Genomic DNA, 13086 nt, shown 5'->3' on the forward strand with positions numbered 1-13086 from the left:
CCGGCTGACTCCTCCTCACTGCAAGCAGAGTTAGCTAGACCTTTCAACTCAGGGTCAGCAACCTGCAACTCAACCAACTCTTGACGAGACAAATTATCAACACTATGGGGTACTGCCTCATCTGGTGAGTGGTCCAAATTAGCAAGAAAAGTGTCAGCTAGGATAACATCATCATCATCATCATTATCCTCTAAGTCACCAGTAACTTTAGACTTAGCCCTAGTGACAGCACATGCAGAGAACACCTCAGACATATCACAGTCCTTGGTCGCAGTCACTGGTTCACCAGACAACTGAGGAGCTGGACACACTTGACCTCCACCAATATCATTTCCAAGTAAGAAAGTTACACCTGACACTGGGAGTGTCTCAGCCAACCCAACCATAATGGAACCATTAACAAAACCAGACTCTAAATTCACTCTGCACAGAGGGACAGAGAAGTAATTATTCCCTACACCTTGTAAGATTACAGTTTCATCAGAGGAATTAATATTAGAGCCTAGAACACTGGTCAGCATAAGGGATTGGCAGGCACCTGTATTGCGATATATTTTAACTGCTTTCCTGTCATTACTGTCCAGAGGACTGACAAAACCATCAGACAGGAAATTAGCACATGAACTCTTGAGAGTGTCACCCACGTTACTGCTCAAAAGAGGAGCTTCATCATGAGAATTTAATTTACTCCTCAAAGCAGGGGAGGCGGTGGCTGAATCGGTAGAGAGGCGGCCTGCAGTCCTGTTGGACCCAGGTTCGAATCCCGGCTGGGGCAGGGAACAGTTTAAGGATTTGAATTTCATAACAGCAGACTTCCCTGATCTACCAGATGACCCGCCGACATGTCATAAAAGTACCCCCGCTAATACCAATACACCAGTCCTGTATGAGACAGCCCTAGCATGTATTCAATATGGACGGTGGGTGTTAGCGCCGAAGTGGTGACATGTAGAGAGGTGTATGGTATGTAGGAGGTATACTGGGCCTTGAGTGCATGCTGTGAAGCCTATGCCCAGAGTCGGACACATAAAAAAAAAAAAAAAAAGTTCACTCGGTTAAAGAATTCTGGGAACTCTCATGGGTGGACACTAGACCAATTGACCAAATATTTAAAGACTCCTTTTTCTTCACATCACGCTGTCTCCTGAAACATTTCTCCGTAGTATGACCAAGCTTACTACAATAAGTACATTTACTTTTCTGAAATCTAGAGGTGGAGCTCGTATTTACTTCCTGAGAAACATCATCTTTATTCTCTTTTCTGTTACCTGTACTCTGAGTAGAGGCAACGTACTTACTCTCAGCTTTCCCTTTTTCTTTAGAATATCTCTTGTGAGTGAGAACATATTCATCAGCTAAAACTGCAGCATCAGACAAATTATCTATTCTTTTCTCATCAAGATATAGGCTTACATCTCTATTAATACACTTTTTGAAGTCCTCCAGCAAAATCATCTGCTTAAATTTATCAAAATCAGAATTTACATTCTTAGAATTTAACTACTGCTCTAACAGCTCTTCTTTGATTTTTGCATACTCAACATGGGATTTCTTATCTTGCTTATAAGTTGTCATAAATTTTACTCTATAGGCTTCAGGAACAAGCCCATAGGCCTTAAGAATCAAGCTCTTAACTACATTATAATTATCAGATTGATCCTGAGGCAAAGATGCACAAGTTACTTGAGCTTTATCGGTGAGAACACTCTGAAGGAGTACTGGCCAATACTTTTTGGGCCAATTAAAACCTGTAGGTACCCTCTCCAACAACTGAAAATACTTTGTTAAATCAGATTCATTAAAAGGAGGGACAAGTTTAACATTTTTAGCCACATCAAAATCATCAGAGCTAGATGATCCAGTTCCACCTTGTTTCATGCGATACTCATGGTCTGCCTGAATCGTAGCAAGTTCAATTTGTGCCCGAGCCTGTGCCTGTGCCTCCTGAATACGAGCCTGAGACTCAGCCTCCTTAGCACGAGCCTGAAACCCAGCCTCCTTAGCATGAGCCTCCTGCAGGGCTAGCTGTAACTTAGCTATTTCAATCTGCTTTTGCTTATCTGGAGGAGTCACATTAAACAAGCTTTTATTAATCATGTCAACAATTTGATCTTTAGAATGATGAGAGCGAACAGCCATTCCCAATTGTTGAGCAACAAGCTTAAGTTCATACTTTGTTCTGTTTTCTACATCACACACTGTTTGCACATCTGACAAAAAATCTTTGGCTTCATCAAGCGTAATAATAGTAGATATCATGAATAAATCACAGTCATAAAATATCAAGCAATATCCTTATGATAATATCCTGAATATCCTGATAAGAGGTCACCAAATTTATGTTACGGAACAGAGAGAGATAATGAACACTTCAAGTGAGAATACTAAAATCACCTCTGTCCCGCAATGTTCCAGGTTCAAAACGAAAGAGGTAAAATTACAAGTTAAAGTTTAATGCTCAAACCAACAACTAAACATTCAGGACTCATAAGGATAATGTAATGGCAAAACAGGTTACATTTACGGTTAACTGCGATAGCCTCTATTAACACGAATTTAGCAAGAGCAAATTTATCTAAATCAGCCCTGATAAATCAGAAAACCGGATAATGCTCAGTTAAAGCAAAATATATTATTACAGATACAAAATATTATTAATATTGGCTGACATTAAAAACTCTACATGAATCACAAAAACCTTACCAGGCCTACGAATTAACGTCTTAGGCCATACAGTACAAGAAAAATGGTAACAACACTTATACTCAAATTATACAGCAGCTAGTGGCTGGAGAGTTCCTGAGCACTCAAAAAATGCACTATACAGGGGAGGACAGAGATGTGAACAAAATGAGGAGTATATGTAAGTGGCAATTAACGCAGAGACTGAGCTCATTATATAGGGGCCGGCAGAGCTTGATAGAACTTGCAAGAAGGACGCGCAAATGAAGCCATAGGGGACAAAAAGTTGACAATCCTGCTCTGAACAACAGAAAGAACGAGTATAAGGGGGAAAAGGGGGAGTGAGGAACACGCAAGTCTGGTCACTATGGAAGCCACAAGGCGAATCGTGATAAAACATGCAGCATACTGTACGTTAGAATTATACAAAGGATGATGAAATCATAGGCTATGTAACAATACATACATTCATACTGCGGTGGCTGTGCTGAATAAGTACGGTATTCTCCCTAATGCCAGATGATTTTCTTTAGCTGAGGGAACGATGCAGCTAAAGAGTTAATCTGCCTAATCTTTCTTCTGTAGGTAATATTCCATTGCCAACCAGTAAGTTATGTCAGCAGAACTAGCCTCTGTGCAGCTACAAACAGTAAACTGACTAAGTCATCCTCTGTATAATCATCTTGTCTCTCTTTATTCTCCAGCCACCTCTCATGTACCCTGCTGCTTCCCTCTTTATCATTTTTACCTGTATCATCATTTTTTTAGTCTTGCATCATTTTCCTGTTGGCTTCAAGTGACGAGCGACAGGCACGGTAATTGTTTTCTGGAGGTAACATTAATTAGTTATGCCATAATTTTGCTTTCTTATACCGTTCTAAAAGTTAGTAATTAATCCCCAGCGTGGGAACATGGACTGTGGTTTGGCTGGAGAGAACAGGTAATGGGTGGGAGCGGGAAGGGAAGTAATTGCTTTTCATATGCCATCGGTCATAATAGTAGTTTGAAGGTAAGATATCGTTTTAGAAACGACCAGATCATCAGTATAAGTTGTGTGTGTGTGTGTGTGTGTGTGTGTGTGTGTGTGTGTGTGTGTGTGCGTGTGTGTGTGTGCGTGCGCGCGCGCGCGTGTGTGTGCGCGCGCTCGCCAGCATCCTTACCCTAGCAAGGACAGCACCTGTTCCCACGTATATATATATTTGTACCAGCACTCCTCACCCTGTCTCAACCATCCTTAACCCGTCACGTCCCGAGCCTTTCCGCACCTATGACATCCCCCAGTCCCGAGCCTTTTTGGAAAAATTTTTTTTCTTCTAAAACTTCCGCTTAGGTCAAGAAACGATGGAAAATCCTGAAAAAAGTGGTCTCTGCGGTCTATAAGTGGTCTCTACAGGTGCGGTTTCCCCTCGCAGGTATCGTATTCTGTAATGGGCTGGATATGCGTTTACGTTTTCTATGATAAGGAATAATGGGACAAACAACACACAACACCTCCACATTTATTGAATTTGAACTAATAAACAATAACAGTAACAATATAATGGATTTCAGACACATATATAGGAAAAATAAGCATTGTACCATCGCGCGAGCATAGCGAGTTAGGTCCGAGTCGTAACATGCTATATGCTAAGTTTCTGGTATGAGTCAACCTATCATTTTTTCTACTTGTATACTTCTGTTTCAATGACAATTTACCAATTACAACTGTTTGTAAGTGTTTTCAGATGTTTTCATTCATTATGATGACATGCAGCATAAGTTTAGCGCACATCAGCTTAGTAAGCGCACTCGCTATGACTCGTATTTCAACATACCAAATTGTTTTATCACTTTCCAATTATTTTCCCATTTACATAGAACTTTTCCTCCACCACTGTGAAGGTTTTCAATTATTATCATTCATTACGAGGGCATTTAGCGATATGCTAGCGCCTATTCACGTAGCAACCACGATCTCAGACACTCGTGTTTCATCATCTACTTTATTTATTCATTAATTCATTCATTGCCAGACGCCATGTATCCCAGACAGGGTGGCCAAGGGCTTAGAGTTAACTGTTTTACAGGGAGGGGCACTAATCCTCCACCAACCCCACTTGACGTAGGGATGCCAACAGCATCTGGTGTTCCCAGGCGGTCACCCATCCAAGTACTAACCAGACCCAACGTTGCTTAACTTCGCTGATCGAACGGGAAGCGGTGTACTCAACGTGGTATGGCCGTTGGCACTCAAATTATATTTTCCCACTTACATTACACACGTTTACACCCCTAGAATGCACTGTACATACTTACTGCCATTATTTATTCAAGTGAGCGTGAGAATATCGTCTGAAAATACCCTCGCAAGGAATGTTTCGTCATACATAATACTCACACACATATACTAATTCACTCACACACTTATATACTAATTATTCACTTTATCACTTGCTGACTTTTATTTTGACTAATACGTGCCTTATTCATTCGACTAAGCGTCAGGAAATCTTATCTTTATAGACACGCTATGAATATTTGACTTAGAATATACATCATCATATACAATAATTTGAACTTATATTATACCCGTAATAATGTCACATAATAAGAAATATATAATAAGGGGCCGTATTTATTGCACTGAGCGACAGAATATCGAATCAAACAACCCTCTCTATGTAAGTTTCAACTTAGGGAAGATTCATATACTTACACCCAATGTTTTCACTTATGTTCTACCCGTAGGCACTTTATACTAATATTTGGCGATCCACATGACTGATATTTTCACAGAGCGTCTGTCTGTCGCATTTACCTCATATTTTCAGCGTCCTTTCGCATTCACACCATGCTAAAAGTGCAGCAACGTGTGATATTCACTAAAACATGGGTGAATACACAGACCCACGTCACACTGCACGCACTCATAGTGGGTGTCCTTCCTCTGTGTTGTGAGTCTCACCTGGGAGTGACTGCACACGTGACACCTGCGCTGGGGCCTAGGTCTGTTGGGCTGGGGAGGGATAGGAGTGGGGAAATGGCGGGCGGATATTCTCTGGGGAGTGTGAGTAATATGGGCAGTGTGGGGGCACTGTTGGGGCCTTTCAACAGCATACTTAGCAAAGATTTCTCGTGTGAGCTCCCTCACAAACCCTTCAAAGGTTTCCTGAACTCCTGTGGTCATGGCGTGAAGGTGGTGGCAATTCAGAGCAGTGATATCTAGCAAGTGAAAGAACAGTTTTTTATACCACTTCATCGTGGTCCTGGCACACTCTACCGTCGATATCATGGAGTCTGACTGGTCCACGAGGCGCATGTTTATATTATAGTCCATGACACGTTCAGGTTTCCAAACACGACGCCTGCTCTCGCTATGGTAATCAACAGAATCAGTACGGTGCATCAAGGGGCGGTGAACCGTGGACAAGAGGCTTACTTCTCTGTTGTGGTTCCACATTGTTGCAAGGATGTTGTTTGCTTTGAAGAAGACAACCTCACTCCTTGCAAGTTTCCGCCCTACCTTGACCATGTGACGCCGGTTCACCTTTACGGTTCCACAGACTCCCGTTTCATGTCTGTGAAGATAACGAGCGAGAAGAGGGCTAGTGTACCAGTTGTCGAGGTAGAGAACGTGACCACAATGAAGGTAGTCTTGTATCATCGTCTTTACCACTGCTCCCGAAAGGCCTATACTTCGATCTTCTATTATGTCTGTCTGTGCACCGGTGTACAAGACTATGTCTTGCACGTATCCAGTCCTACAGTCACACGTAACAAAAATCTTGGACCCAAAACGGTGCCTTTTGCTGGGTATATACTGTCTGAATGAAATATTGCCTCTCCACAACACGAGACTCTCGTCTATGACGAGATCTCTATAGGGATAGAATGAGGATCGAAAGGTTTGCCTGAGGTGATCAAAGACCAGCCTAATTCGCCTCATTTTGTCAGTGTTGTTTGCATTTGCAGGGTCATTAGCATCATAAAAATGGAGGTGACTTAGAATTTGTTGAAACCGATTACGGCTCATCACTTGACCAAATATGGGGGTAAACATAATAGGGTCCGTAGTCCAGTAAGCAGGAATTCTATTTTTTCTTATTATACCCATCAAAAGGACAAGGGCAAAAAATAAGAACATTTCTGGAATGGAGACAGGGTAATCATAAATCATAGAATGCCTACTCCTTGTTCCCAATCTTTCACTTTCTAGCCGCTGGCCGCTTGCAAACAGGTTTGTTTGAAAAACGATCTGATCTACGAAGGCCTCACTGAAAAACAGGTGGAAAAAATCCAACCTGCTTGAATTACAGTGAATACCTGGTGCAATGCAGCCAGATCGCCCATGCTCAGTGAAGGGGTGAATGAGGGCAGAAAAATCACTCCCATCCTCCCAATCCCACGACACAAATCCCTCGTCCCCATCACCGCCTTCGTCTGGGTGGGGAGGAGATCCTGGTTGGGGAGGTTGGGGAGAAGGAGTACAGAGGGCTTCCCCACTGTCACTCCTCTTCTCTCTGCCTTTACCCTTTCCCTTTCCCTTACCCTTACGGCGTTGAGGAACATTAGGGGGCTGTGGGGATGAAATTGTTGAATATTGGGGAGCAGAAGACGTGCTGGGGAATGGTTCCTCCCCACCTTCCCCCTCCATTACCACACCACGTGCTCTCTCACGCAACCTTGCTCGACCACGTGTTAGGGGATATTGGGGAGCATAAGACGTGCTTTGGAGTGGTTCCTCCCCACCTTCCCCCTCCCTCACAACCCCACGTGATAATGAACGCACCCGCACTGGCCCACGTGATTCACTCTGCTGCCTCACACTGCGTAGGGAGAGCAATGACTCACCCACCTCACTCTCACTTTCCCTAATCAGGAATGTCCATTTCACTCCCCACTTCCTCCACTTCACTTCCTACCGCCCCAAACAGAATGCTAGGCCCATACCTGCTTAGACGACGTGGTGTGCGCTCTGGGCCACGATGGGTAATCACCTCCCGCCCATACCACGTGGCAGCACGTCCCACGTCTCCGTCCTCGTCCTCGACCTCGAATTCTGCTTCCAAGGCACGCTGGGGATAGGGATATGATATACCATGTGCCTTCTTTGCCTCCTGCCCCTCTCTAGCAGCACGGTAAGTCACGTACTGCCGCTTCCTGGGTGACGGAACTTCCTTGTTACTGCTGGTGGTTTCTTCCTCCTCTGGCTGCACATAATCCTTGTCCATCTCCTCGTCATCCAGTGGGGAATCACTGTCGCCGGTAAAGGTGTCCAGGGCGACTTGAATTTCGCTCTCTGAGAGACCTCTCTTAGCCATGTCTGAGCAGGACCGTGGCTACCAGGTGAGTGGACGAGTGGCGGGCTAGCGCGGGTCGCGCGGGGTCGCCGAGTGTCCCCGCCTGGTGGCAGGTAGGGGAAGGTCAGGCGAGGGTACGTACCGCAAATCAAGCGCGAAATTTAAAAATTGTTGAAATTATGCACATTGCAATTGCACGACGTACTGGTACGTCGCCGGGACTGGCAAATGCAAATCGTGGTGACGTACCCATACGTCGTCGGGACGGGGCGGGTTAATGACTCTCTTCATTTTCTTTACATCACATAAAGCGGCTTCTTTTGCCTGTTACATGTATTTTAGTGGCAAGGTCTGAGAGCACCTTGACAGGGCTGAGCTGATTGCTGTTTGGTGAACTACTTTGCATGCCTCGGTTAGAACGTATCGTCTAAATGCTGCAAAATGTAAATGCAGCGACACTCACGGCCACCTGTGCCGCCTGTGATGAGCTTTTAAGTGGCTCCTCCAGAAAATTTTACAGCCTATAAGTGGCCGGACTTTGTACCATATTTGTGGTGGCAAGTCCGATAGGACTGATGTTAACTGCATTAACAACCATCTTCATCTGTAGTCTGGCCTTGGCGAGGTGCGGGGGTAGCAAAGAGGCAGACATGATGACAGTAAAGGAACATGGATGTACTTCATGGCTAAGATTTTGGGAGACCTAAGGTTCTTTAAGAATTATATGTTAAGATTAAAGACCGTAATGGATAACCCTTACTGCTGTGAACATTGTTAGAGATAATGAAGATTTCTGGTTGTTGACCACATTGTGATCATTTTCGTAGTATTCAACAGTATAAATAATATCAAGGTACTGGAGGATATATTGTGTATGTAATGATCTTAATCGATATGTGTCAAAAGAATCTGCTCGTTCTGATATATCGGACCCCACTGGTGCAGTATAGATCCTTCGTGTATTATTCCATGCATGGTATACGTTGTACCACCCACCATCCACTTACCTGATGTAGTGCTACCTTCAGGTGACCCTCCAATGGGTGACAATGATTACCTGTAACCCAGAATGCCATTTAGTACGCTGAGTAGCAAGCATATAACCAAATGACGCCTGGTGGTCAAGTGGGTAAAGGTGCTCCAGTCGGGTGAGCCCATTAGGATTGACATCGTAGGGTGGTTGGGTTTCATTGTTCTCGTAATGCAAGACAGGGCGAGCGAGGTTTATCATCATCGAGTTAAATGTACAGACTAAATAGCAAAGCCCAGGACCCCTACGCTTCTGATGGGGCACAAATGGGTTAGATGGCAGATAGTACGGTATCATTTCAAACGGTCTAGTACTGGTGGCCAAATCTGTGTTTAGTGTTCGTATATGATACGAAAATGTTTGGCGTAATATAAATGCTTAGTGGGCTTTACTAGAATTAATGAAATAAAAACTTAAAAGGCTTTACTAGAATTAATGATACTGTGATCGTGTCCGCCAATATTTTCCTCTTTACCCCGATTACTTATTCTTGCTGCCTCCAGAACACTTTAATCTGCCACAGAGAGGTTTATCGAATGAGAGGGCTAAACGCAACTTACTTTTCATTAACCCCTGTAACTTGACTTCTGTTCTTAACTGAAGGAAATCGATTAGCAGCAGTTGAAATAGGCCAGTGAAATTACTCATCTGATTCAAAGGGTTAACATCGACATTTGTTTTCTGGCAGTGTTTGGAAGACATGGAAACAGTATTTCAAATAATATTATGCTCATTTGTAATATTCATGGCAGTCATGAAAGAGGGTGTGAAGGTTTCAAAACACAAGGTGTGTCTGTGTCGATAAGCTGTTATGTACGCGAGAGGTGGGGTGGGGTGGAGGGATGCTGGGGGTCGGGTGTCCTAAGAACCTTGAAACTCAATAGAAGGAACCTTTCATATAAGCCTATTGTGTGTTGACATTGTGAAGCCAAAGATGGCCCAGTCACTGTGGTATGCGAACACAGTGATCTGAGAGGAAGGCTGGCGCTGCTGAAGAGGAAACCTTGAAAATCAGTTGGTTTGGCTTTACCGTCAACTTATTACGCATGCGTTACTTTGTAGGGTTGAGCCAAGCTGGCATGATTGCCGCAATGAAATATGCGCAGTCCGTAGTACTGGAGGAGGAGGGAAGGGGAAGGAAGCTCAGTGGAAGTTGGACTTCATAGTGTGTAGAACTTCATATATAAATATATCTAGCCTTTAGCGTAGGCCCATTGTGTATGTGACACATCGTAAACAAAGGTGGCCCAGTCTCAGAAAAACGATACTCACAGTCTGTGATGGTAGCAGCAGCATGCCACTAAATCCACAGTATTCCTTCGTTGCCGAAGGGATACAGTGAAATGGAGCCCTTATTACCGAATAAGGTTGACTGGAGGTAGGGCAAGCACAGATGTACTTAGTGACACAGGGACCTGCCAAACTGAGAATCTGAGCAACACTTCCCTATCGGCTGTGACGATTGAAGGTGTTACATGATTATTTTTTTTTTTATTGTAATATGAATCACAGCATAAGAATATAAGATTGAAGGACACTCTTTGAAGTCTGATGAAGGGTGAAGAATACTGTATGGAAGGCACCGTATAACTAACACCAACCGTCCGTGGTAGTCAATAGAGCTGCACAAGCTACCTGACAGTGGCAGTCACAGGGTATACTTTGGTAGTATTTGTTAATTAAATAAAGATGTCTAAAATTATATTTGTTGCGAGAGCTCCAATACCAGGTGTGTCCGATCAGTAATACCATTATTGGTGGTGAGACAGCGGCTGGTGTAGTTACAGAGTGGAGGGGTTGCTGATGTCCAAACATTATTACCGGGTCTTATGCCCCATGCAATGAACACCTCTCTCTATGCAGCCGATCCCAAAAGTAAATTTAAACTTTTTCGTTCACATTCAAAGCAGTGATTTCTTTTTTTATTTCTCCAGTAATTTCTCGTGTATATGCTTGATATTGTTATTGGCATAGCATCAAGAAGGAACTTTTAATAAAACATATATGCTGCATATTCAGGGACAATGCCTTGCGTTAATATAAGCAAAAAGAAAGAACGTTCTTTGTGAAACCAACAATCACCAAGGAATAAAATACTTTTTGGGTGAATGTCCAGCTGTAACCGCACTGTAGGCTAAATTCACCAACAGCAAAATTACTCCTGGGGATGATTTACTCGATGTAATGACTGTGTTTATGCACAATAATTTTGTCATTTTCTTGTAAGGTTTCATGAACTGTGTGCGCCCTAAATTAGTCTATGTACTTTAAATTTCTCCAGATAAGTTATGGCCCAGATCTGCAACTACTTAGCAATATTATTTAGAGATCAAGTACAAAATACACAAAAATTTATTATGTATTAAGAAACCTGAGATAACAGACACAGTTTCAAGAGAGAAGGGGCATCTGGGTGAAGGGGAGGGAGAGGGGGTGAGGGGGACTGGGGGAAGAGGTTAAATCAGAAGGTTAAACACACACTCCTAGTATGTCTGGGGTATAGAAGTAAGACAACAGAACCACTAAGCTCCAACAGTAAGAACAACAGGTAACATACATCATGCAGTATTCTCCATCACTATTTTCTGTTTTCCCTGTACTCACTTATCCAAACCTCTTTCCACTAGCCACCTATTCAAAAATCCCAACAATACATATTGCATCCAGTCGTGCCTATGAGGGGGTTGGCTAAAAACTCAACCCTCTTCAAGTAGTAGTTTTTAAGATACTCTATTAACGTCTGTGTCTGGGTGGGGTGGGCAGAGAGAAGTGAGCGGGATGTGATAGGGGACGAAAAAATAATGGATCTTGTACGTAGGTCTGCCGGTAGTTGCTGCAGCCAGAAATGAGTGGAATGGGCAGGGAGGAGTGGGTGGAAATGAGTTGGGATCGTGATGAGTGACGGGCAGGGTGAGACGATTACACCCTCTGCAGATGAGTATGTAGGATGACAATGACAGTGGAAAGATTGAATATAAAATTTTTTAAAAATACTATGTAGCGGAGTGACAGAAAAAAAAGTGTGATGACGTGAAAAAAAAAAAAATAAAAATGTATGGGATGGTGTGAGAAGATAGTGGATGGTGAATCTAGGATGGGTAGTACACCTTGTTGATGATGGACAATATAAACGGCAGGACGGGGTGTGATGAAGAAAAAAATATACCCTTTCCTGAAGGCATTAGAAGAACAAGAAGAAAAAGGAAGTAAGAGCGTGTTGTTCCCGTATACTTGATATCTTATGAGGCAAAAAAATAAAATCAAAATATACCGTGTTTAACTGATATGCAGAATGATCCGTTTGACGGTATGAACAACATTATTAATAACGGTGTTATCAGACACTCGTTTCATTTCACATGTTATCTCACAACAACATAAACAGTGAAGTTTGGTTTGTCTGATGTGGAGCGAGTTCCTTGGTGCCTTGGCTCCTATCATGGGAGTTGTGTGTGGATGGCTCCTGTTGAGGCTACCATACTGTGTGCTGGTAATGTTGTCTCTTGTTGGGTTTATCGTACAACTTTCATAACCTTTTAATATTACACTGTACCATCACTGTCTGTATATATACAGTAAATTTACTTACCGATAACGTCGTATGTTATTGAAGCTGCAGTTAAAATCTGTGGTGTTGATAGCACTAAACATAACTGTTTAGGCTAACAAAGTTGAGGTACTAGAAAATGTCAGTTGCCGGCCACTGGCTACTGCGAACGATCTGTTACTGAAGGTCCTAGCTGTCATATCCTTTAATTCAAACGTTGCGAGTTGCGTGTTGCCTGCCTGAAACTCCCTCAGCAGCGATAATGATCAGAAGTAAAACTTTGGCCTGTAAATGTTTGTGATGGCACGGCGGGATCCCTATGACTGTGACAAAGACGGGGTGCGGGCCGAGTACTTGTGCATGCAGTAGGTGTTCCCTCACCCCAACCAGCCTGATAACACGCTCACCCAGACACAACAACACTGGTAATGAAAGGAGAAGAACAGGGGAAACGCATGGAAATATTTCACTGTCAAGAAAATGATACAAGAAAGGAAGCGGGAACAATGGGGATTCATTTAAGCATAATCCAGATGATTAAAAAA

General features: G+C 43.1%; 1 non-coding gene across 1 annotated transcript; it reads right to left on the reverse strand.

Annotated features, from left to right (window-relative positions):
* Nucleotides 1-4793: 4793 nt before the first annotated feature.
* LOC145418490 (5S ribosomal RNA) lies at nucleotides 4794-4912 on the reverse strand. The gene has a single exon (XR_013900707.1). It is a non-coding gene; the product is annotated as a 5S ribosomal RNA (ribosomal RNA).
* Between the last annotated feature and the right edge of the window lie 8174 nt (nucleotides 4913-13086).

This window comes from Coenobita brevimanus, chromosome 114, assembly GCF_032717465.1.
Source record: "Coenobita brevimanus isolate Jiangsu-jjx chromosome 114, ASM3271746v2, whole genome shotgun sequence".
Lineage (NCBI taxonomy): Eukaryota > Metazoa > Arthropoda > Malacostraca > Decapoda > Coenobitidae > Coenobita > Coenobita brevimanus.